This window comes from Anabrus simplex, chromosome 12, assembly GCF_040414725.1.
Source record: "Anabrus simplex isolate iqAnaSimp1 chromosome 12, ASM4041472v1, whole genome shotgun sequence".
NCBI classification, from domain to species: Eukaryota; Metazoa; Arthropoda; class Insecta; order Orthoptera; family Tettigoniidae; genus Anabrus; species Anabrus simplex.
Window position 1 is genome coordinate 15,416,696 of NC_090276.1, and position 26,739 is coordinate 15,443,434.

Genomic DNA, 26,739 nt, shown 5'->3' on the forward strand with positions numbered 1-26,739 from the left:
GGAACAATAGTGCTGTATCTCTCTTTCCCCACGCCTGCCTCGCTCGCTCCCCCTGTCTCCCTCTTCCTCACTTGCTCCGTAGCGCTCCAAATCCCAGCCGAGTTGGGCCGAGTTGAGCCGAGCTTAGACGAGTAGCCCAGGGACGAAGGGTTGGTCCGAGCCGAGCCGAGCGGGACCGATGCACTGTGTACAGGAACTCTGCACCGCTGTTTGCACGCGAGAGATTTTGGGCGTTTGAAAGGCCCTGCATTACAGTGATTGTATATATCGTTATTAATAATAACAGTGACATGAACGGCTATTACTACACTGTTTAATATTTTTAAAATGAGCTTGAATGAATATTTATTTCAATAGCCGCCGCCAAGGTAGAAAAATTTTGTTCAGAGTTCTCTGTAGGGCAACAAGTTATAATGCTTACTTTTTCCTGAAACACACAGTCCCAATCAGGGAAACTTCATGAAAAGCTTTGTGTAGAAATCGTCATGTCTTACCTTTTGCCTTTGGTTCCTGTCAACATTATGTTGAACCTGTCTAGCGTGTCGACGTTTTCCTCAGTGTCCCCGAGAATCACAAAGTAAACCCACGGTATGCGTTCAGGGTCATTTCAGATAAGCCACTGGCGTGCTTCGTTTGTGGAAGTACCATCTAGATAACGATCAGTCAACACTTTGCTTCTAGCAGTTAAAATTAAACCTTTCGTGCTGCCAATTCATCCGTTACGAAACAACATGGAACCATTAATACGAGTATTTTCAAGCTTTCAAAACCGACCACAGCAGAAGTTCATTTTTGGTGGAATGAATCTCTTTCCTTTTATCCAATAGTCCATCTCTCACAACCGTAAAGTAGCACATCACAGACAAAGGATTCAATGTAGTCACAGCCGTTAAACAAATTGAAACTCTTAGCGAATGTGCTCGAAAGATTGGCCTACAAATTTCCTTTGAAAATAACAAGTTCTTCTGCTCAAAAGTTGACATCCAAAATTTGAACACTACATATGGGCAAATCAACCTTGTATGAAAGGGGTTTCTGCCCCTGGGATCTGATCTGTAACCTGGCAAAGTTGAGCTTGCAGCTCGAGGAATGTAAAACGGGGCTCGAAGTCCAAATCTTATAACGAACTGTAATTTTTAATTGCTTTATTTGTTGATCTGCTACTTGGTACCTGTTAATACTCTGTTATTTGTTGATTTTGAAAAGAAAATGTAACCTTTGTTAAAGTTTTAAATTAACTTTAATTTTGTAGTTGAGACCTATTCCAGCGCCCACCTTCTTTCACCTCTAACTATCACGTAATAATAACAAAAATAATAATAATAATAATAATAATAATAATAATAATAATAATAATAATAATAATAATAATAATAATAATAATGTCAAGTCGACCGAAAAACTAGGGAATTGATCAAGCAAACTCTAACAGGCACAACAGGGAATGTTTATTTTTTTTGGAGAAATTTCGTAGCCATCGAAATTGCAACAGGGGTGAGAAACGGCGATGAATTATCACCAGTACTATTCGATCTAGTTTCAAAAACGTGGTTCGAGAAAGCAAAAATGAAACTAAAGTGATCAATATTAGTAGATTTCTCAAAAAAATTCACCTTGATTGCCTCGCATTTGCAGATGACTTGGCAATCCCCCCCAACAACAAACAAGAAGCACTCCAGTGCGTAGGAAAAACTTCATGAAATAGCAGTAAGAACAGGTCTACAAATTTCACATGAAAAGACAAAGTATATGAAAGGCACAAAATCGGGATTTAACAACCATTCTCTAATAACTAGATATGGGATAATATCCCAAGGAGATAAATTTAAATACCTAGGCGAAAGTATACAACCAAACGGGATAAATCCGCAAGCAAACAAAGAATTACAAAATTGTAAGAAGCATACAATTGTCTGGAGCAGATACAACAAAAAATATATCTCAAAACGCAAAATTACGACACAGTTGTCAAATAAGAAGCCCTTTAAGCATCAGAAACTCTGGTAATTGGTGGCAGATCACAAATCGAAGAACAAGACAGGACCTAAATGCGAAAATGGTATTTCGATGAAAAGGAAATCACAGGAAATCTATCAAGTAACAGAAAAATCACTAACACCATTAGAAAAAGAAGATTAAAATCCTATGGTTACCTGATCAGGATGGATAATAATAGGCTAACAGAAAAAATACTAAATCTCGCGGTATCTCTAAAAAAACAGAAATAAACAACGATCTTCAGGAAATTGGAATAAATGTTGCAAGACAGAAAAGAATTCATAAATCTCATAAACAAACACAAATTATCTGATCAACCTAAAAGACAAGCTACAGGATGGACGGATGAACGCAGAAAGAAGCACAGCGAAAGGATGAAGAGATTTGGGGAAGACAAGAAGAAACGTTGTGCTAAATAAGTTCACACGCACTCCTTACTTGGGCGCCAAACAATCAATATTCTAAAGGCTAATGCCTTGTCGATCCAACCACTCTCTTCTTTCATTGGCTGTTCGTTTCAGTTCCATGTAATTGAAGATTCCACTGCAAAAATGATGGATGTCGTTTGGATGCACATACCCAGAAAATGAAAATATAAAAGCAAAGACTCATAATTCCTGTACCGGGTGGTACACCTTTACGCCGCAATTTTAAATCTTTCGCCAATAAGTACTCCTCTACAGGAGAAACTCTGAACTTTAAAAACTGGATCAACTCATTAGTTTCTCAGAAGATGTCACTACCATAAATTTTGTGATTACAAAGTTGTCAATACTGTGTGGATTTCAACTTGTTTTGTTTTCCATTAATCAAGAAGTGTGGACATTCTCTCATAGATGTCACGGCCTAAAAATTAAGATCATGCACCCTGGTGCGAAGTGAAGGAACTTTCCTGAAGAAATTTTGTATTCATACGTTTTTGTTTTTACTAAATTTCGTTCTTTCATGTGTGGGTTGTCAATATTAATCTTTTCTTTCCGCCTGTTTTGAATTGAGCCAATCCAGAATTTCTGTAATTAATTTTTGACCAATCATGTATTTCTTCTTCGACTTTGAGTGTATTTTCAAGACGGACCATAAACAAAGAGGGTGTGGCTTGATTATTCATGAAAGGTCTCGAATCTTCCACGAGGGTATAAAAACTGCTGATTTTCTTGTCTCTCTGCCACATCATCAACATTTAACTTAGTGTATGGACGTGTAGCAGGGGGGCGGGTAGCGCCTCTTCCTTCGGGCAGCAGCTCTTCAATAAGGTAATGGCCGTTTAACATCTTTATTTCTTGCTAACTCAGCAGTTTAACCCTCGGGGAAGGTCCGAAACCTTTTTTTTATGTCACCTATCTCTTAAACATGTAAAATTTTGTAAAACTTCACATATCTTTAACTGTAAATCCGGGATAGAGAGTGTTTTACCCTGTCGAGCTCTCCTTCCTTTTGATTTGAGGCGACTACGTTTTCGTAACTGTTTTCCTACTCTTCCTTAATGTGTTAAATTTATTCTGTATACGAATCACCTCCATAGTTTGGGAATAGCCCCTGTTTCATCGGCCTCGCGTCTCTTATGTTTTAAGAAGTTTCATGTAGGAGTGCAAATTCACGCCTCCATTCTGTTTTGCATTTTGGGCCATTTTCTTAAACTATTCTTTTTCAACGAAGGCCCAGTAGGTTGGGTACAAGATACCCCTGTTTCTTTGTAAGTGTGCCTCGAGGGCAGTTGATAGTAAAGTTTGTTGTGGCCTTTGATAGGCTCAGAAAATTGAGAGCGGGTCAGCTCTTTCTGATATGGTAAAAGTGCCTCTAAGAGGCTCGATATGGTTGTTGGAGCTAATGCTCCTTGAATGAAGGGGTTTTCTGCCCTTTGATCAAATGTGTGCCTTGGTAAAGTTGGGCTAGTAGCTCAAGGATTGTAAAATTGGGGCTCGAAGCCCAGACCTTGTAAAGACCCCGAAACTTGTGTTTCGTTGGTAAAATTATACCTTGTACCTGATTATTGGCTTGTTGTTGACTTGTTATTTGTTGAAGTTCTTTTTTGAAAATATAACCTTTAATGAAATTTTGATTCATTTCTCAGCATTGTAGTTAGACCCATTCCAGCCCGCACCTTCTTTCACCTCTGTATTCCACGGGTAACCCCGTAACAATTCCAATCATAGGTTTTTTAATGGTTAACTATTTAACCCATCTCATTCATAAACTAATACTGAGTATATAAACAGGTTAGACAATGAATCCAGAAAGATGATCCTTACCTAGAGTGATATTTTTAGATTAAGTGCAGAATGAAAAGCACAAAAACGCTGAATGTCACATCTCATTGAAGATGTAAGTATGTCCATTCACCATTCTTATTTATCACATTTTCACGAGTAATTTAATGGTGTTAAATTAGTTGTCAAGTTTACAATAAATGAATTAGGTTTTATAAGGCTATGTTCAATTCTTGGACAATGATAAAAATATCACATGGTATAAAGTCTTTTTGAACTCAATTATGTGGGAGTGAGATGAAGAAATGGCGTCCTTTTGGACCACGGAATTGAGCTAAATGTAAGAGGTCTCTGTATTTCTCCTGAGAAACCGGTTCCTGTTCTTTATATGAGAGACCTGGAAGGAGAAATTCGCCTGCTGTAACTTCTTGGCTCCTTGTGGGATGGACAGACCTTACGACACTTCATTCCCAGGCACGGTGAAGGTAGATCTGTGCCGTACTAGGCGAGTGTGACCTGCTTCAAACAGTATCTGCCGGATAAGTCTTGAGGGAAAGGGACATTTCTTTTTGAACATAAGCTGGAAAAAAGGTCCGGTTTCGCAGGAGTACCTGGTCTACAACGATAACTTGAAAAGGCGATGGTTTCACTCGGGCGGATTCAAACATGTGAATCCAGTCTTCTGGCAATTCTCCGTATGAGTTTGTGTTTATTAGTGCCATGTTACGATCACATTCGAGGTAAGAATGTCCCCGTATTGGGAAACTGACTTTGATTGTTTCCAGACATTTTACAACTGATACTACATAATATAAAACCTGAACACTGTAGTTACCGAGCTCGATAGCTGCAGTCGTTTAAGTGCGGCCCGTATCCAGTATTCGGGAGATCGTGGGTTCGAACCCCACTGTCGGCAGGCCTGAAGACGGTTTTTCCGTGGTTTCCTATTTTCACACCAGACAAATGCTGGGGCTGTACCTTAATTAAGGCCACGGCTGCTTCCTTCGAACTCCTAGCCCTCTCCTGTCCCATCGTCGTCATAGGACCTATCTGTGTCGGTGCGACGTAAAACAAATAGCTGGAAAAAACAGGAAATATCCACTATACAGAAGAATGCGTCGCAAACCAACTTACGTCATTATCAGTAACAACACTGGAAAAGGCACAATGAATCATGGGAACAAAATGACTACCAACATTCTTGCAGTGTATACCAAATTTTCTTTTCCGCATATCTCATGGAATATCCGCGTTTTTAACTTCGCCTTTTAACCACATATTCTATGTCATATAAAGAATATAATGGCACCCTCAGCTCATTTTCGATGAAAAAGTGACATCCATAATTTTTGCAGTGGACTCTTCAATTGTCACAACCTAACCTCTTCTTGATATCGTCCAAATACATCATCCTAGGTCTTCCTCTCCCAACACTTTCCCTTCAAGTATGTTAGTGATGAAAGTATTGTGTCTGATGACATGTCCAATAAAATTTAATTTCCTGTTTTCCATTTCGTTTAAAAATCTCCTCTCTTCTTTAACTTCCCTTAAGACTTCCAGGTTGGTTTTTCTTTCCGTCCAGCTCGTTCTGGTCATTTTCCGCCATATCCACATTTCAGCAGCTTCAAGTCGATTCCTTTCTAATTTACCCAGAGTACAACTCTCACTTCCATACTGAAGTGTACTCCATACAAATGATTTTGCAAAGGATTTTCTGACGTCTGTATTCGTGTGTGTGCTGGTTAAAATGTTTTTCTTACTCATAAATGCCGCTTTTGCCAATGCTATTCTTCTCTTTACTACCAGGAAGCATCTATTATCCTCTGTTATCAATCTACCAAGATAACAGAATTGTTTCACCTGATCAATTCTGACATCATCAATTTTTATATTGGTTTTAATTTCCTCCATATTTTTCCGTACTACCATTAATTTCGTTTTCCGTTTGTTTACTTTTAATTTCCATAGTTTAAGAGTGCCTGAGAGGACTTTCAGCATTCTATTCATTTCTTTTTCTGAGTCTGCAATTAATACGATGTCATCTGCAAATCTGATACAATGTATCCTTTCACCATTGACTTTTATTCCCTTTGTCTTCTCCTTCATGATCTGAATAGCTTCCTCGATGAACATATTAAATAAATACGGTGATAGGGGACAACCTTGTCTAACTCCTTTCCTAATCCTGGCCTTTTCTTCTACCTGATTGATGATTATTTTTGTGCTTTGATTCAGATACAGTTGATTAATCATTCTTCTATGCTTCCAGTCCAATCCTATTTTCCTCATAGTTCTAAACAGTAGTTCCCAGTTCACATTGTCAAAAGCTTTTTCTAAGTCAATGAAGGTAAGATAAGTCGTTCTATTCATTCATCCTTCTCTCCAATAACATACGTAAGGCCAGAATTGCTTCTCTTGTTCCTTTGCCTTCTCTAAATCCAAACTGGTCTTCTCCAACATACTTTACTACCATTCCTTTTATTCTGTTCTTAACTATGTTAATGAGTATCTTGGAGGCATGTGTTAATATTGATAGTGTTCTATAATTGGTGCAGTCAAGTGCCCTTCCTATTTTAGGTAATGGTTCTGCATTGTTTGAAGTCTCCTGGCACGATTCCTCTTTCGTAACATTCATTTATTACTCTGAATAATTGTTCTTTCATGTTGATACCTAAATTTTTCAGTAATTCTGCTGTGATGTCATCTACACCGGTTACTTTTCCTTCCTTCGGACTCTGAATGGAATGTTCAAATTCATGTCTCATGATTGGAGGACCTTGCATTTCTCTTCCACACTCATTGACGTCTTCAATTAGCTTATTGTCATTCTTGAAGTCCTTATCATCGTACAGTTCTTCTATGTATTCTTTCCATCGAGCACATATCTTATGATTGTCTATCAGTAACACTCCTTCTTTGTTTTTCACTATTGCAGATTTGGTTCTATTTTTTTACTGAAGGGAACTTATTTTCTTATAAACTTGATCCTGTTTTCCCTTTTTTTATATCTTCTCTCTCTCTCTTCAGCAATGTTTTGGTCCATTTCTCTTTTTCTTCTCTGCATTTGGTTGTGATCTGATTTTTAATTCTTCCTTTTCCCTAAAAGCTCATTTGTTGCTTCATTATCCTTATCTTGATGTTATTCCACTCCATTGGCTCATCACTTCCATTATCTAGTTTATTGGTTCGTTCTTCAAAAGCCGCCTTTGTTGCTTCTTCTTTCGGTCCTTCTAGTCTCCTCTTTGATATATCTTTTGGTTCTTTTAAATCTAATGTTGCACTTGGCTAACACAAGTGTATGGTCACTATTTATATCAGGACCTGGGTAGCTGTGGCATGATTTTATCTGATTCCTGTATCTTTGCTTCATTAGTATATAATCTAAGAGAAATCGTATTTTGTCTGGCGCCTCCCACGTGTACCTTCTACTAAGAGACACTTCAAATAATGTGTTTGTAATAACCATATCATTTTGACCGCAGAAATCTACCAAAGTTTTACCTCTTTCATTTGTTTCTCCCAGACCAAAATTTCCTACTGTCTTATTGCCTGTATGGGATTCCACTATTGCATTAAAATCGCCCATTATTGCGACATTATATTTTTCTTCAGTTAGTTTTAATAGTTCTTCAATATCTTCATACATAGTCTCCACTTCTTCCAAGTCATGAGCCGATGTTGGGAAATATGTCTGAATTATTACTAAGTCCACAGGTGCACTACTAATTTTCACCATCATTAACCGGTCGCTGACACGCTGGGTACTGCAAACATTATTTGACCATTTTCCTCTTATTATAAGTGCCACTCCATGCTTTCCTCTTTTGTCTCCACCACTATAAATTACTCTAGACTCATCACTGTAGAAGTCTCCATTTCTTTCCCATCTATCTCATTCTTCCTCATCTGGTCTTTCACTTCATCCAGTTTCCCCGCTTTCAATAGCGTTCGTACATTCCATGTTCCCATCTTCATGGCGGTTTTAGAGGGATTTCGCTTGCTAATGACCTGAGAAGCCCTCTTACCTCTCCTGTCAGATCTTGGGTTCCGAAATCCATCATCAGTAATTAACGTTTCTCCTTAATGTCAGCTTCCATGGTTGCATTCTACTCGGGATATCCTTAGGATGTTTCAATGGAGTGGTTACCCGTTGCCTTCTCCATTCTATGCCGTTGGCCAATATGTATAGGTTCATCTGCCTTTAGGGGCAATTTCTCACCCCAAGGACAAGAGAGTGCCCTGACCTCAATTCGTTCATCCACCCTCGGAGGAGGCTGTTGACGACATTTAGGGAGCCCACTTATACCGGCGGCCTCTCGGTCCCCTTTAAGTCGCCTTTTACGACAGGCAGAAGTTACCGTGGGTGAATTCTAACCCGCAGCCCACACCTTCCAAAAATGAACTATAGAGTAGACACAATATGTATGTTTAATTAGTAGTAACACTTTATGTGAGATGACAATTAAAATTCCTTGAAGTTATGTTTAATTCTGATTACAAGCTTTATAATTCAGGGATTTATCGGGGACCCGAAGAGCAATATAAGTAAAAAGCAGTAGACCTCTCCAGCAGTCCTCAGTATTATCTTAAATGCAACGAATCAAAAAATAATATTGTATGTCCTCAGCAACCGTGTGTAGAATTTGACGCCATCTGACTGTCTGCTCGTCAATTTCAAAGTTTTAGTCTAAGGCTACTAGAGTTCAGAGCAAAAGAAATCTCTTTTGGTGTCTGTGGCTGATTTTTAATTAATTTTGGAAGGTAAACAACAAATGTGTCACCAGAGATCCTTTACATGCCGACTCGTACGACATGAAGTGTCAAATGGACTCATTTCAACCCTTCAAAAATCCGACTACCTCTACAGGGTTTGAACACGCTATCTGGGGATCCGGAGGCCGACACTCTACCACTGATCCACAAGGGCAGCTCATACAAAAATTCTTGCTTGACATGTCTGACAAAAAGTAAAAAACGTGAGCAGTCTCATTTCAAATTCTGTTACTATATGTTTTCATTTTCAAGTAGCTTAACGATTTATTTACGCAAAGTTAGTTTCGGTAGACTTAAGAACGTAACAGCAATGCCACAACTCAGCTAAGGGCCAACCCACGCTCCCAAGTTGAGAGCCCTTATTAGTCGCCTGTTACGACAGGCAGGGGATAGCGCGGGTGTTATTCTACCACCCCCACACACAACGGGAGACACTTCTGAGTCGTCTCTCATTATTAAAGCCCAGATTTTCATGCAGAAATAGGTTAGATTGCAAACTAATTTGGTTAGTAGGAAATGCCGGCCATCCGCTGTTCCATAATGTAGAAAGAGTAGCATAAATTATAGGGGTTCTGATGGGCCGTAACCCTAATGTTTATGCAAACACCATAGCATAATAGTTCTGAAGGTAAACTATACTTGCTTCTCGCTTCAGTAAGTTTGCATTCTAACCTATTAGTGCATAAAATTCCGGGCTCTACTCATTATATTTCAACAATAGTCTGCAAGCAGAGATGAGCTCAATTGCCCTGCCACATTCTTTCAGTCGCTAAAAGGTCTTGATGGATAACTCTCCATCCTCGTCGCTCAAAGTGCGACAATTGTTTGGAAACAAATCAAGATAAGAGTGAATAAAGAGCTTCTTCAGTAGCATGTTACAACGTAACAGTTGGGATATCCACAACCAACCACGGATATTTACTGCACATCGATTAGAGCAAATGTGTGGTACCTAGAGATTATCCTTAAGGGAAGTCTTGATAATGTTAATTTGACAGAAAAGATGCCCCGTTATCTCAGGAAATATTAAGTTTAGAGCTTTGATATTTTTCCTACTTATATTTACACGCTTTGTATAAGTACTGAACCAGGATGGAATGGTTGGAGCAAACGATTGTAAAGTTATGAATTTGTTTTTAATAAGTTCCAATTTTTTTTACGAAAAATGTCATTAAAAATATATGTACATCATAAACTATACATGTGAAGTGCTTTTATCTGGGTCAGTAGCTGTATCATGGTACAAGGTGACTCTCTACAAACAATGAACAGCCTATCCAGTGTAGTTTCTGAGATAATGGGTCAAACATGCGGAAAAAAGTCATTTTTCAGAATATGATTTCAGTAAAGTCCGCCTCTGTGGTGTAGTGGTTAGCGTGATTAGCTGCCACCCCCCGGAGGCCCGGGTTCGATTCCCGGCTCTGCCACGAAATTTGAAAAGTGGTACGAGGGCTGGAACGGGGTCCACACAGCCTCGGGAGGTCAACTGAGTAGAGGTGGGTTCGATTCCCACCTCAGCCATCCTCGAAGTGGTTTTCCGTGGTTTCCTACTTCTCCTCCAGGCGAATGCCGGGATGGTTCCTAACTTAAGGCCACGGCCGCTTCCTTCCCTCTTCCTTGCCTATCCCTTCCAATCTTCCCATCCCTCCACAAGGCCCCTGTTCAGCATAGCAGGTGAGGCCGCCTGGGCGAGGTACCGGTCATACTCCCCAGTTGTATCCCCCGACCAAGAGTCTGAAGCTCCAGGACGCTGCCCTTGAGGCGGTAGAGGTGGGATCCCTCGCTAAGTCCGAGGGAAAAACCGAACCTGGAGAGTAAACAGATGATGATGATGATGATGATTTAAGTAAAACATATTTACTCACAACAGTGCCTAAAATGCAACTCTATTTAATCGAAAGTATTGAAATGTTTGTTATGGCAGTGCCGTAAACCTCTGCGCATAACATTCAGGAATAGAACAGTGAAAACCACAGCCTTCTAGATTAAAGGGTTCCAGACAAATATATTTTCAAAAGGAAACATGTATAAGTTGTCCAATTTGACACTTGTGCATTGATATTTTTAAATATTTTTTTTAGAATGCTTCCATGTGTCGTATTAAATTAAATTATACACCATTTAATCAGCAGAGTCCACATAATTGAATGAGGCAACATTTGGAAAAAGTCATTTTTTAATATTTTTTCCCACTCCCCTTAATAAGGTTAGAGTCAAAATACCGATAATGGTAATATGCTGTCTTTATTAATAGAGTCAGTTCACGTTTCTGAGATTAGAAAGTCACTTCATTGCCTACATAACGAAAGTTATCCGGACTCTTTACTCATTTATGCGGCATCTTGAAGTCTAAAATGTCTGGACTGAATACCACATAACAAATTAGCTTAAGATAATGTAGATCAGGGCCTCTCAGGGTGCATGCACTGTGCATGGTGCAAAAGACGACTTGGCTTGGTTGACCAGAGTGCAGACCCCCCACTCCTCGATTTGGAGCAATAGCGCTTACGCCTGTCTCCCTCTGCCCCACTTGCGCCGTAGCGCTCCAAATGCGGGCTGAGTAGATCCGAGCCATGCCGAGCGGCAGCGATGCACAGTGCACGGAACTCTTGCGCCTCTATCTGCACGCGTGAGATTTTGGGCGTTTGAGAGGCCCTGATGTACATTATGAGTATGGAGTATGCTTCTACTTCTTCTTCTTCTTCGTCTTCGTCTTCTTCTTCTTCTTCTTCTTCTTCTTCTTCTTCTTCTTCTTCTTATTTGCTTCTACAGCCGGGTTCCAGCCTTGACCGCCTCAACGACATGCCTCCAGGTGTCCCGATCCTCTGCTTTCGTCCTCCATCCTCTAACTCCAGCTCCCCTTAGATCTTTCTCCACTTCATCCAGCCATCTCAGTGGGGGGTCGTCCCATTCTTCTGGTGCCATAAGGTTCTGTAAATGTCACTTTCCTACAGGGATCATTTCCGTCCTTTCTATGCACATGCCCAAGCCATCTCACTCTTCTTGCTTTGATTTCGCTTACAATATCACGTTCCTTGAACAGTAGGTACAATTCATGGTTGTACCTTGCGCGCCAGCATCCGTGATCATTGACTGCTCCATAAATCTTCCGTAAGATCTTCCTCTCAAATATGGCCAGTCTGCTCGTGTCAGTTGTCCCAAAAGCCCAAGTTTCAGAGCCATATAATAGAACTGGTCTTATTAGGGTTTTATACATTTTAACCTTAGAGCTACGGCTTGTGTAGCGTGACGTTTTCTTTTTAGTCCGTGGTAACATCTATTTGCTATTAGTATTCTATGGTGTATTTCTGCACTGACTTTGTTTTCTGATGTCATCAGTGACCCTAAGTACTCAAATTCAGTCACCTTTTCAAATTTATAGCCATCGAACTCAAGGCATTTCAGTCTTGACGGATTTTCTGGCGTATGCACCCTTGAAAATAAATCATGGCTTATGTTAGGGGGTTTTTAATTTTGTATTTGAAAATCCACAGCCTGTTTTCAGTCATTCAACTGGATCAGGAATGGAATGGAATGAATGAAGCCTACATCTAGAGGCGAGGATAGGAATTGTGCCGGCTGCCGAAACCTGTCCCACTCCTCTGGGTCAATGATTAATGACTGACAGATGAAATGAAATGGCATTGGAGAGTGTTGCTCTAATTAAATATGACAGGGAAAACCGGAGTACCTGGAGCAAAACCTGTCCCGCCTCCGCTTTGTCCAGCACAACTCTCACACGGAGTGACCGGGAATTGAACCACGGAACCCAGCGGTGAGAGTCCGGCGCGCTGCCGCCTGAGCCACGGCAGTTCTTTCCATTTCATATTTCCCCATGAAAACTGAATCATCTTAGAACTCAGAACGCACAAAGTTACTACTGGAAAAATAACAGCAGACAGTTTTCCCTAAGCACAACAAACTACATTCTGTAATGTAAATGAATAAAATAGATAGGTATTATGGTGACGATGGGATTAGGAAGGAGGTAGGAGTGGGAAGGGAGCGGCCGTGGCCTTAATTAAGGTGCCTGGTGTGAAAATGGGAAACCACGAAAAACCATACCCAGGGCTACCGACAATGAGATTCGAACCCAGTATCTCTCGAATGCAAACTCGCAGATAAGGAACCGGAATGGGGTAGTCAGCCCACTAAGTCATACCATTAATATCACCAATATACTTGTTCTTGTCGTCCGACTCCATGGCTGAATGGTCAGCGATGAGGCCTTCGGTACAGAGGGCCCAAGGATTGATTCTCGGACGGGTCGGGTATTTTGATCGTGTGTGATTAATTCTTCTGGCTCAGGGACTGAGTATTTGTGTTCATACCAACACTCCGCTCTTCATATTCAGACAACACACTACACTAGCAACCAACACAGAAACACGTAATAGTGATTAGGCTCGATGTCAGGAAGGGCAAATGGACGTAAAACATGGCCAAATTCATATGTGATATACAGTTCGCACCCGCAGCCCCACAAGGTGTGAAAAAAGTGGTAGGAGGAGAAGAAAAATATAATAATAATAATAATAATAATAATAATAATAATAATAATAATAATAATAATAATAATAATAATGTCTTTGGCTTTACGTCCCACTAAGTACTTTTATGGTTTCAGGAGACCACGGGGTGCCGGAATTTAGTCCCGCGGGTGTTCATTTACGTGTAAATCTACTGACAGGAGTCTGACGTATTTCAGCACCTTCAAATACCACCGAACTGAGCCAGAATCGAAGCTACCACGTTGGAGTCAGAAGGCCAGCGCCTCAACCATCTGAGCCACTCACCCCGTCAGAGAAGAAGAAGAAGAAGAAGAAGAAGAAGAAGAAGAAGAAGAAGAAGAATGAGATTAGATGACTTTTCTTTAATTCAGTATATAACAAGAATTAATGGTACCCTGGTATTTCTCACAGGCAGTACTGAGAAAGGGGAAAATTTAATTGTGTTATTTATAACGAGCAGGCATTTTTTAAATAACAGCGCCTCTCGGAAACTGATATAGAGGTCTAAGTTTAATGGAGTGCCTCTTCCCCTGGTAGTTGACCAGTATTTCGACGAGTAGCAGTACGAGTCCCAGAAGGCAGCCTGCCAGACACAGGATGAGGGGCGCGAGGACGTCGCTCAGCCCGGCGCTGGGGTGCTTCTCGTCGTTGCCTTTTTCCGGAGACCTGGATAGCTCCTGCAGTCTGCGTACGACGCCAGACACCATCATCTGCCGGATGCTGGAACGGACACGTACCTTCATCACTTCATGAATGTTATACGAGGGCCTTTCAAAAAGAAACGAGCCGGAGGTTATACAGTGAGAACCTGTACCGCTATTTCAAAAGTATTGCCTAGAGCACTGTTGAAGCACTTGTCCCACTGCGACACAAAGCGAAAAATGGCCGTCTGGGGCTGCGTTGTGGACCAGTTCCGAACGTACTGTCCGAGGTAAATTGTTTGCCACTCAGAGCCTTCTTTAGCTCTTGGGTGACGACGAACCTGCATGCTTCCACTAGAGACTTTGTCGTTTTGAATCGGGTTGGAAGTGACGACACCAGCGACCACTCGTGACAGGAACTCATTCCTTTCCTTGGCACAGCACATCTGATGTTCAAGAGAGAGGTCCATTCAACATGCTTCCTGTGCTGGTTGAATACTGTGAGGCACCGATTGGTCGCACTTTTAGCAAAATTTCAATCTGTTCGTAATGATTGTGCGAACACTTCCGAGGCTCACACCGATCTCTGCGGCAAAGGCTGCTACCGTAACTCGCCGGTTTGCATAATGAGGGCATCCACCTGCTGGACAATGGCATCGGTAATGCGGTGTGACGTTCCAAACCGTGCATCATCGGCCAACGACATCCATCCGTCCCTCAATCGCTTGTGCCATGCCTTGACGCTTGCAATGGGCATACAGTGCAGTGCTCCCCATGTGCCTTTCTCCGAAGAATTTTCGACTAAGACTAAGTTATAAGTAGGTTCCCACCTTCCAATACTTATCAATTTCTATATAATAGTTTTATTAATTACATAATATAAACCAGCTTAATCTCTAGGACATGTTTCGTTCCGATTAGCTGAAGATGTTCCATAATAAAACTATTATATAGAAATTGATAAGTAGAGCCCGGAATTTTATGCACTAATAGGTTAGAATGCAAACTTGCTGAAGCGAGAAGCAAGTATAGTCTACCTTTACAACGATTATGCTGTGGGGTTTGCATAAACATTAGGGTTACGGCCCATCAGAACCCCTATAATGTATGTTACTCTTTCTACATTATGGAACAGCGGGTGGCCGGCATTTCCTACTAACCAAATTAGTTTACAATCTAACCTATTACTGCATAAAACTTCGGGCTTTATTGATAAGTATTGGAAGGTGGGAACCTACTTATAACTTAACCTGATTTGTGTTGAGCCAATACGGGATAAAATACGAGATTTATAAGCTGGAAGAATTCTCGTTCCCCTCGCTCCTTCTACTGTCAGGAAACGCTCTAAAACCCCGTGCACTTCTTGTGAATCCTCCATTCCACTGCTGTCAGCAAGACCGTGTACAATGGACGATCAGCACTTGCGCGTGCTCGCTCTGTCATCACGTGGTGTGCACCCTGGTCCCTGCAGCGGCGAGTTTAGGAACTTCTTGCGCATGGAATTGCATTACGACCGTTTCTTCGTTTTATAGCCTCCGGCTCGTTTCTTTTTGAATGGCCCTCACACTACTCGGCATGTAAGTGCATGCAGTAAGCGAACAACCTTACCCTTTCTCCCCTAATAACACTGAAGCTAATATTTTTGTAGTTATTTTCTAACTGCTCGGTTCGATTCAGTGTCAGTTTCAATTCAGCTGCCAAGGTGAAAGGACTCAGTAATGCTGAGCGAGTGACAAGTGTAGGAAGTACGAAGGCGAGTGAAGTACATAAATGTATAAGGTTGTGAAGTAGGGATAAAAAGGGGACTCTGGGCCAGGGGCTAATACGCAAGATGGCCGCCGCGCGCAATCCACCTCTAGGGTTATTGCGCAAGATGGCCACCGCGCGCAATCCACCTCTACCGACGCGCTACGTCCTCGGACACCTTCAGACAATAGGGTGTAGTTATCTTATGGAATACTGTTGTAAGAGGCTACTAAAAGGGGTGCCTAACTTGAGAGAGTATGGTTAGCGAACTTGGGGTTTTTAGCTGAGTCTAGGCATGATGTGTGCTATGCTGTTGTCTATTTAACTTTCCTTATCCAACACTTGTAGGGCACTTTATTCCGAGGTGGTGGGGGTCGATCAGAGTGAAGCTCCTGTAGGGGCACCCTTGCCTTAGGTAGGAACCGAGCAACCTATGCTCTTGTTGTGTCTGCATTGGCGAAATCACGGGGTCTTTAGCTGAGTCTAGGCATGTTGTGCGCTAAGCTGTCGTCTATCTAACCTCCTTGAGTAAAAGCTAAAAGACGGTGTGCGGTCTTAGGAGTAGTCATGAATATAATAGACTAGCAAGTTGAGATTCGGTAATATAGTCCATTGTAAGAAGGTATGTACTGACAGTAGAAAAGAGAGGGATGGAAGGCTAGACTTCTTTTAGTACGTGGGCTGATAAAGTGAGAGTAGTTGTTATTTAGTAATTAAGTAGGGTTAGACGGTAGGGGAGAAACGGGAGGTAGGGAGGCAGCACATAACCGAGGGAGGAGGGGATAGGGCGGGTCTATCCGAAACGAATGGGGTAGAGTGTCAGCAAATGCAGCAGGGAAAATGTCGAGATGGAAGAAAGGGAGGGGGGCTCATGGGGAGCAGGATTTTCGTTTACATGTCACCTGATGAAATATGGAATGGTGAGAAATTAGCGTTTGACAGCTGCTAGAGTACGTGGGGGTCTTCCTTTCGAGCCTCAGGAGAAAGGACCGGGCAGTAGTTATAAGCGTGGACCTTGCATGAGGAATGGTTTCCGCCCGTGTAGAGGGTGACAAAATAGGTATATAGGGATGGCGTGTCTCACGTGAGATTGGTTATCAGCTCATCAGTGTTTGTGTTGTATTCTGCTTAAATTGTTCAGTTTATTATTTTTGGGAACATGTAATATGAGCGAAAAGCCTGTAATGTTCCAAGTTTAAATAAATTAGAGTATAAATAGGACAATATCGGTGCGCTATAGGCAGGTGGTAATGCAGAATGAAAATGTATTTTTAATGTATGATGTTTACATGACAACCTTCAGAAATTACAAAATAACTGAAGTACTAGTAGTCTATAAATATAATATTGATTAACCAGAGTAAGAGAAAGTAACAAATTATGAAGAAAAATTGCAAGAAATATTATACCTAGAAGTAAAAATCCACAGTTCTTGCCCTTCAGGCAAGCAACTCAGTGTTGAAAACACCCTAGGGAAATATGCTACGAATTTTAGGTAAATAAAATATAATAAAGTATGAGAATATATTCTTTATGTATTCTTCAAACTTACAATACCATTCTTAATCATCGTTATCAGGTCGATAAGATTATAAGTTTGCCTTTTTCTACCACCACGAGCGCTAATGTGATTCAATGCATTCTTTCACTTAAGACGTTATAACTACATTCGGTGGGGACATTTTTCAAAAAATCAAAAAGTGCCTGAGAGTATTGAACCAAGGAACACATTAGAGAAAGTATTATGTAAATAAGTTATATTGGCTAGGATTTGAATCGAAAAGAAAACGAGTAAAAAAACAAGCGATTTTAGGATGTTTTTAGGCCGAAAATGATTTTCGAAATGTTTTGAAACCTTTCCGGGCGGTTTATCCCTTTAACTTTCGGCACAATTAAGGAAATTGCTTAATTTTACGTTCATCGTAGTATAGGGACCCCTACTACTCTTTCTACGTAAGAATTATTTTTTCAACATTTAAAAACATATAAATATAACACTATTAGATTAACTATGTTATGACTAGAGCCCGGATTTCCATGCACTATCAAATCTCAAAATATGAATGCAGTCATGCACAATCATATGGCAAAACATGCACAATAAACTGGAAAATATGCACTATCAAAATTCAGATCCTTTTGAAACATGAACAAAAACTACGCTAATTTCTCCAAATTGTCTTGATTTAAGCTCATCCGTTTATCATTCAGCACATACTTCAGCACAGAAAATTATCTTTTTACGTCACGAGAAGTGATAGATGCATAATCCAATGAAGACATTTGGACAAAGTGAGGTCAAATTGTACGTCTTTTGCATTTTCACCACAATACGTCTTTTATAAGCTTGACGAATTCAAAATCAGGATTTGAACGAATTAGTTTGTTCAACTTATCTCTATCTGCGGCAGCTGCTTCTCCATGTGATGATTGCAGACACATTTGAATGTCCTCAATAAGTGGTAACGATTGCTTGCTGCGATAACGCAGACGTGTGACGATTGAGAGTTCCGGGTAGGACATTCCAGGATAACAACGGTAGAGGGTTCAATGAAAAACCAGAATTTGTAAGCTGCTATCCCAGTAACGCGGCGCCACAGAAGTGCGACATAAGGTTTCTTTTGTTCGTCTAACAGACGAAAAATGAGCCGTCAATGATTAATGCACAATTTACGGTGCAATTTATAGCAATGTACAACTGTAAAACTGGGACACCTTATTCCTAAGAATTAGATTTCGACGTGGGACCTTCCGACTTACGTCATTGTTTATTCAAGCAACAGATAAGAAAGTGTTTGGTTAATTGCATTATACTGTAGGACCTGTACCGTATGTAGGCTACTAACTATGGTTGTCACATAGGATGTCAGGAATACATTCTCTCCGTCTCTCAGTAATAGACATACTGTAACCTACAACGTGAAAAAAACTCCCAAATTCTGCAAACTAACATTCAGAAAATGCACTATGATGCAAGTGAACAATATATGCGTCAAAGTCAGAATAAAAGTCATATTATGCAATATTAAACGTCATTTACAACATTTACAACAATTTACAACAATTCGGATTGGGCTGTAAAAGGAGATCTATATTCTGTATCCATTGCACTGATTCAGGCATTGCTGAATGACGGTCTTCCACGCTTCCAGGGGAGGCACGAAGTGGACATACTAGCACAATGTGTTTTATTGTTTGCTGGACTTCTGCTCAGTCAGAGAAAGGGGAAGAATGAGAACGAAAGTGATAACTCAAGCCCGGATTTTCATGCAGTAACATGTTAGATTGCAAACTAATTTGGTTAGTAGGAAATTCCAGCCACCCGCTCTTCCATAACGTAGAAAGAGAAACATAAATTATAGGGGTTCTGAAGCGGCGCGCCCCTAATGTTTATGCAAACCCCATAGCATAATCGTTGTGAAGGTAGACTATACTTGCTTCTCGCTTCAGTAAGTTTGCATTCTAACCTATTAGTGCATAAAATTCCGGGCTCTAGTGATAACCATAACATCATGCAGATGATGTTAACAATCGTTGTGGTACTGAATGAAATCCACGCCATGGACTGCCTTGGAAAAAAATGAAATGGCGTATGGCTTTTAGTGCCGGGAGTTTCCAAGGACATGTTCGGCTCTCCTGGTGCAGGACTTTTGATTTGACACCCGTAGACAACCTGCGCGTCGTGGTGGTCGTGATGGTGGTGGTGGTGACGATGAAATGATGACGAAGACAACATAAACACCGAATCCCGTGCCAGCGAAATTAACCAATGAGTTAAAATTCCCGCTAATTACTTAGCCATAGAGCCGGACAGTGCCATAGGAAGATATGGAGAAGCTCAAGGAGGTCTTGAAGCTGGATAAGACGCGGGAATTGCTAATGGAGCAAAGTCGAAAATCTAAGAATTTGAGGACTTTCTTAGAAGCAGAACTCAATGATATCCAGAAGAGCCCGCTACAGGATAAGATTGAGATGGCTGAAATGAAGAACAAAGTCCTGGAATTACAAGATATGAAAGATGGAAATAAAGGAACGGATTCGAGAGTAGGCAGAGAGTAGAAAGAACCCAAATGAATTGTTGGATAGAGTTCCTCCCTTAATCAGGCAGAAACTGGATGTTTGAATGTTACGACTGTGACACTGATTGCGTATTCAGATTACGAAAAAATACGGGAAGGAGATAAATCGAAGTATGCATGGTATCTAGCCTGAAGGTTCAAATAATTTTGGAATGTGAGAAACGTCACACAACACTACAACACTGTGCAAAATCAAGCATTAAACTTGTTGAATTATGTAAATGAATTATGTAAATATTTTGCTGAATGAATTACAGAAACATTACCCCTTTTAGATAGAAATACTGTCACTCCCGTACAAGGAAATGCAAGAATGTAGCTTGTATGTTTAAACCCCGTATCTTCGTAAACTGTAACACAAAAATTATAACTGACTGTTTATATCGAGCGCAGTATAAACCAAACCGGAATATATTGAAAATGTCTGTTTTCTTGCCATTATGACGTCTTTTTAAACAATAATAAACTACTGTACCCCACACAGCATTTCTCTGAGTAGTGAAGGAGAGCTTCACACTCACAATCGAAGGTCATTGCTTCAATTCCTTGCAAAATGTGTTAGTTATTTCTCTTCACTGTGACGTATGCTTGCTACGTAAGCTGCCCGCAATTACGTCACGCCAGCCTGTCCGCACTGGGCTAGCCTCAATAGCTTGTAGCACCTCTGTTCTAGGGGTTCTGATGGGCCGTACGCCTACGTTTTATGCAATACTCAAAACATGATCGTTGTGCAGGGTAGGCTATACTATACCGAGCCGTATCCCGACGGCCTATAAGAGATACTCGGATTATTATTTGACAAAATATATAAATTTTATTGGTATAAATTTCAGTCATGTATGGTAAAGTAATGAATCGCAGGATAGCTGAGACCGGAAGTCTATGGAGATATCAAGTCGCTTGATATTGCGTGATACTTCCTCGGGACCGTGAAAAAGGCTTGGCGTCACCAGGAGTTGGGACATCTCGGCACGTGTAAAGGATGCTGACCAAGAGAAATATTCAGCCAATGAGAACGCGGGGAAATGGCAAATATGGAGTCTACATCGCGCGAAGTCATAGTCCCAGGTTAACCAACATGAACAGTTGCTTGAAATAAATTCTGTTGTTTACCGGATTTCCACGGGTCTACAAGTGAAATATAATCAGGAGTACAATACAAAAGTAATAGGAAGAAAATTGGTGTTATTTGAACTGTGTTTTAATGGTATGTTACAATTAATATTGTGTCAGTATGAATGGCAAGCATTCTGATTGGTGGTTTGTCTAGACATGCGGGAATCCCATAGCTACAACGGCGTTATCCACGCTTCCTTAGCACCTCAAGCTCTGGAGAGCGTCACTCTGATCGCGGAAGCTGACATGATGTGAACGTTGTTCGGTGTGCTCCGAGAATTGTCCGTGAATGTTGCCACGTGAATATATTCAATAACAGTGTATGGTTTAAGACCAATAAACTGTGTTTTCAGTCGTTCAGCTGAATAAATTAATTGCTGCAGAATTAAATTGCAGTATTATAGCGCAAAGTTCACTACCGATAAATAGACGGTGAAAATTAGCCGCAGTTTGGAGGTGGAGAAGAGATGCTCAGTTGTTTCATATTTTCGTGTCGGTCGCGTTTCGCGAGGAACTCTCGATCCGTACCGCGAGCTGCTCTCAATAACTGTAAAAAGAAACCCTAAATGTATTAAATTTCAAGTTTTTATGTGTGAGTGTGTTGGCTGAGTTTACACTTAAGAAGGGTTGTTCGGCACGTGCAGAATTGAGCGGTGAAGAAATATTCATCCAAACCTTCTGTGTTGCAGTGTTCAATAACTTTCAGCAAGAAGATGGCACCACTCATGGAAGAAGGAAGATTGTTTCTTTGTGTTAAGGCAGTGATTAACATGGAGTAACCACCTAACGCAGCAGGGATGTGAGCCGCTGCCTGTGTCCCGAGAGTTGTCCAAGATAAGGCGCATGTTTTAATTATGGAATATTATATGGGTTATGTTAAAATACTAGTGCAGTTTAGTGTAGGGATTTTATTTAACGTAAAGTAAGCCTGACGGCATGTGTTTATTTCACCTCTGTAATGTTGTAGATATGGATAAGAGAGAAATGCATGATCTCTATATTTTTATTTTGATTTACGACTAGTTAGATGGGATAATGAGGGAGTTGTTAGGATTATTTGTTGTTAATTTATGCATGATAATTTAGCTTAGTATTATTCCGATGTTTCCTTGTATATTAGTGCTAGGAGGATTAGATTGACAAGTTCATCCAATTTCCAAGTCAAACTCTTGCTACGTTGAATGTAAATTCAATTTTAATTTTGATCATTTAGAGAGTAGGTATCAGTTAAATTGCATGACGCATGGTATTTCAGAAGCTGACCTGTAAGGAGCTGCATAACAACGTTGAAAGAATAGGATCTTCAAATTTAGGTTGGAAACTGTTTTGCTCAATGATTGTACAGGAATCGAACCTGGTCTCATAATGTATAAGGCTGATGAGAATTGTAAAGGATATAAGAGGTTATAATGCATGCGGAGTTATAAAGTGATTATGGAGGCCGATTGCATGCCTGATGAAGTGAAAGAATGATGTGCAGTGAATATGGACTTGATATTGTCTTCTAGGAGAATATTAATTATCAGAATTGACGGAATTGATTCCAGATCACTGAGTCCGATGTGTGTAGTAAGTTATCGAAGCATGCTAGGAAGGAGTACGATTGTACGAGTGTTTCCGTGTAGCCGAGGAAAGATGATATTGCCTCACAAGCTTATTTATTGGCCGTGTTTGCATAGACAGCGTGAATGAGATGGTATTTCCGTGATACAATCTTGAAAAAACAAAAAACAAGCCTTAGTACAGTGTTGAGTTCCAACATTTCCTTTCAGCTGCCAGCATAGCAGGAAATACGTGACGGATGATCGCGCTGTTGAGTGCGCAAATGCAGCAGAAGAAGGCAATGTTGCCCATTGTTTTCTACAATGTTTTATAAGGATAATAATATGTTTTCTCTTACGGGATGGTGTTTTGTGATGTTTCATGTTGTTTGGATATGTTGTCTCGTTCTTTAATGGGGAACAGCCCGAGTGCTGAGTAATATTGATGGTCAATCTAGTTCTCACTAGATCGTTTTGGTGAACCGCGTTTCACGTCGAGTCAGTGTAGTACATAAGATTTCCTTCTCCTTATCCGATGTAAATAGATGTGATACTTTGCTTATTTTTATTCATTGTAAATATAGCGTAGGGAAATGCCACTAGTATATTTCATAATTCATATCATGTTTCATTGCGTCTTAATTTTCCTTTTATCGTAATTTTCTTTTACACTGACTGACAGTGACAATGCAACACCAAGGAGGAGTGGTTCGAAAGGGATGAAAGTTGGGGAAAAAACAGAGACGGCACGGACGAATAATTGATGTTTATTAAAAAAACCGATATGCAGGTTACACAATGCGCACGGCATCGACTCAGTAGGATGTAGGACCACCGCGAGCGGCGATGCACGCAGAAACACGTCGAGGTACAGAGTCAATAAGAGTGCGGATGGTGTCCTGAGGGATGGTTCTCCATTCTCTGCCAACCATTTGCCACAGTTGGTCGTCCGTACGAGGCTGGGGCAGAGTTTGCAAACGGCGTCCAATGAGATCCCACACGTGTTCGATTGGTGAGAGATCCGGAGAGTACGCTGGCCACGGAAGCATCTGTACACCTCGTAGAGCCTGTTGAGAGATGCGAGCAGTGTGAGGGCGGGCATTATCCTGCTGAAACAGAGCATTGGGCAGCCCCTGAAGGTACGGGAGTGCCACCGGCCGCAGCACATGCTGCACGTAGCGGTGGGCATTTAACGTGCCTTGAATACGCACTAGAGGTGACGTGGAATCATACGCAATAGCGCCCCAAACCATGATGCCGCGTTGTCTAGCGGTAGGGCGCTCCACAGTTACTGCCGGATTTGACCTTTCTCCACGCCGACGCCACACTCGTCTGCGCTGACTATCACTGACAGAACAGAAGCGTGACTCATCGGAGAACACGACGTTCCGCCATTCCCTCATCCAAGTCGCTCTAGCCCGGCACCATGCCAGGCGTGCACGTCTATGCTGTGGAGTCAATAGTAGTCTTCTGAACGGACGCTGGGAGTGCAGGCCTCCTTCAACCAATCGACGGGAAATTGTTCTGGTCGATATTGGAACAGCCAGGGTGTCTTGCACATGCTGAAGAATGGCGGTTGACGTGGCGTGCGGGGCTGCCACCGCTTGGCGGCGGATGCGCCGATCCTCGCGTGCTGACGTCACTCGGGCTGCGCCTGGACCCCTCGCACGTGCCACATGTCCCTGCGCCAACCATCTTCGCCACAGGCGCTGCACCGTGGACACATCCCTATGGGTATCGGCTGCGATTTGACGAAGCGACCAACCTGCCCTTCTCAGCCCGATCACCATACCCCTCGTAAAGTCGTCTGTCTGCTGGAAATGCCTCCGTTGACGGCGGCCTGGCATTCTTAGCTATACACGTGTCCTGTGGCACACAACAACACGTTCTACAATGACTGTCGGCTGAGAAATCACGGTACGAAGTGGGCCATTCGCCAACGCCGTGTCCCATTTATCGTTCGCTACGTGCGCAGCACAGCGGCGCATTTCACATCATGAGCATACCTCAGTGACGTCAGTCTACCCTGCAATTGGCATAAAGTTCTGACCACTCCTTCTTGGTGTTGCATTTGCTCTGTCAGTCAGTGTATATCAATTTTTTCTTTTAACGTTTAATCTTGCGACGACTCAAAACAAAGTAACAACCCGTATCAATGTGGTACTTTAAAGTGTATTACTCCATCCGAAATGAATACGTATCAGTATGTGCGTACGTCTATTATTATATAAAATGAACAATGGACAATCAGAAGAAGATCATTTCTAAAATTTTACAATTTTTTATTGTACTTGAAATTTCATTTCACGTTTAATTCTTTGGTTAATTAACGTTCTTAATGTCTATTTCTTTCTTTAATTTTGAGATTTTATTAATGTCAATTTATTATTTGATTTATTTGATTTTCTATTAGTACGATTCGGGGATATTTGTGAATAAACTCATCCTACCCCATATTATTGTTTCTCATTCGAGTTATACCTCCATTTTCCTGTCATTTACTTATAATTAAGTGAAGAACATCGACTTTTAGCCTGGCCTATCGACAACCAACCCACTCTCTGGCCAACCCTGAGTTAGTCGGATGTTTATACAGGAATGGAGGCATCGTCCTAGAGGGTAACTACCCCTGGATACGGTACAATACGTGGCTTGTAGTGGTGTCTTAACGGTGCATTAGCCGCCAGGGTCCTGGAAAGATGTATCAATCCAATTGATGAGCCCACTGCTACATTGGGGCGAAACTCCGGTAATTTCACGATGAAAAGTCCAGAAGAGCTTTAATGTTTTTAACATTTGCAATCGATGAAATCAAATTATGGTTTTCTTCCGGGAACTTAATTTTTGATAGAATATACCTGTTATGCGCTTCAATGAGTTTTCATTCTAACCTATTAATGCCAATATATCCAGAGTCTAATGATGATGATAATTATGAGGATGATTATAGACATAGTCTATCAGAACCCGGATGAAATGGGGTTAAGTCCAGAACAAAGTGACTGGTGAAGACAAGCTGTGCTCGCTCGAATAGCAAGTCCCTTGCAATGTTGACAACTCGTGCGTTACTGATCAGTAACATGTTAAAAAGTCATACTTCGAACACTTGTACTCACGTGTAATTTATGATCCTGACGTAAGGACTCTTCTTCGGCAGAATGAACGCCATGGGGTTGGAAGAAGTGCTGATGGCAAACATCGAGATCTCGCAATCTATTACGTTATAATCGACCAAGATGTCGTTACAGAGGAAAGCGTAATTTTCGTTACATGTCCGCTGGAAGCCTTCAGTGTTGTCCAGCGGTAGTTCTTTCAGGTATGGAGCAACTTTACGCTGATAGAGTTGGCCCTTGATGTCTTTACTTTCCTGGAAAGAAAACATACGGATAATGGTCATGATTTTTTTTTTACAAATTCCTTACGTCGCACCGACACAGATTGGTCTTATGGCAACGATGTGACAGGGAAGATCTAGGAGTGGGAAGGAAGCAACCGTAGCCTTAATTAAGGTACAGCCTGGTGTGAAAATGGGAAAACACGGAAAACCATCTTCAAGGCTCCCGAGAATAGGGTTCGGACCCTGGGAGAGAGACTTCTTTTCATTCATGCATGAACTCAGGTCATTCATCCATTCATTCACTCATGCAGTGTACCAATATAATTCAACCAGGCAATTGATCCATTCATTCATACTGTCAGTGAGTTAATTTATAATGTCCACTGTAAGCTAAGAATAACATTGCTCAGACTCGTGACACAAATAAATACTTGCACTAACACGAATTATGAGGGTTAAGATACATGTTATCCTAGAGCGGGGATGGGAAACCTTTTCCGACTAGCGTGTTAATTAAGGTTTTGTTTACTATGTTTTACTATCTAATCTGCCATCGGTTATTTTCCTTTAAAATTCACTTCATTTATGTATTAGATTGCATTATATATACACTGATCAGCCAGAACTTTATGATCACCTATCTAATGTCCCTCTTTGGCAAGGATAACAGCGGCGACGCATGGAAGCAATGAGGCATTGGTAGGTCGCAGTTGGCACCACATCTGCACACACAAGTCACCTAATTCCCGTAAATTCCGGGGAGGGCGGCGATGAGCTCTAAAGCCAGGTT